Genomic DNA, 521 nt, shown 5'->3' with positions numbered 1-521 from the left:
AAAATAGCTTCTCATCACAACACCTAATTGGTGTTAGACTGCCTGTAATCTGTAGTGGATCGAGTGCATCATATGGGTTTGCAGTGAACTGTTGTAATATTTTTATTATTCAGGCGGTTTTCTCCGCCTGAAGTGGTATTTCGCTTTTATCTCAATAACATTCGGGTTGAATGTTATTTAGATCCATATAAGTCATTGGGGAACGGGGCTCGACGTAACAGCAGCAACTCGAGCACATTGCTGCCCCCTATATATCAAGAGGACAAATAACACCTTTTCTGGTAAAATTGCCAACCCGCCACTGTGGCGTGTGTGTTGATCAAATTCACTCGCCACAAATATTTACCCGCATTTGGCCGGTGGCGGGTGCGGATTTCCACCCCTTAGTAGGAAAGATGTCTTTTTGAATTGTAAAGATTGCACACGCCCGTAGATAATATTCCACTAGTATTTTGCAACATTATTTTCTCAGCTTTTATTTTGAAACTCGGAGTTAAAGCGCGCACGAGGCGGAGTTTGGA

This window comes from Kryptolebias marmoratus, linkage group LG1 (assembly GCF_001649575.2).
Source record: "Kryptolebias marmoratus isolate JLee-2015 linkage group LG1, ASM164957v2, whole genome shotgun sequence".
In the NCBI taxonomy this organism is placed as follows: domain Eukaryota; kingdom Metazoa; phylum Chordata; class Actinopteri; order Cyprinodontiformes; family Rivulidae; genus Kryptolebias; species Kryptolebias marmoratus.
The sequence above is the reverse complement of the archived record's forward strand: the minus strand, read 5'-3'. Positions refer to the sequence as shown.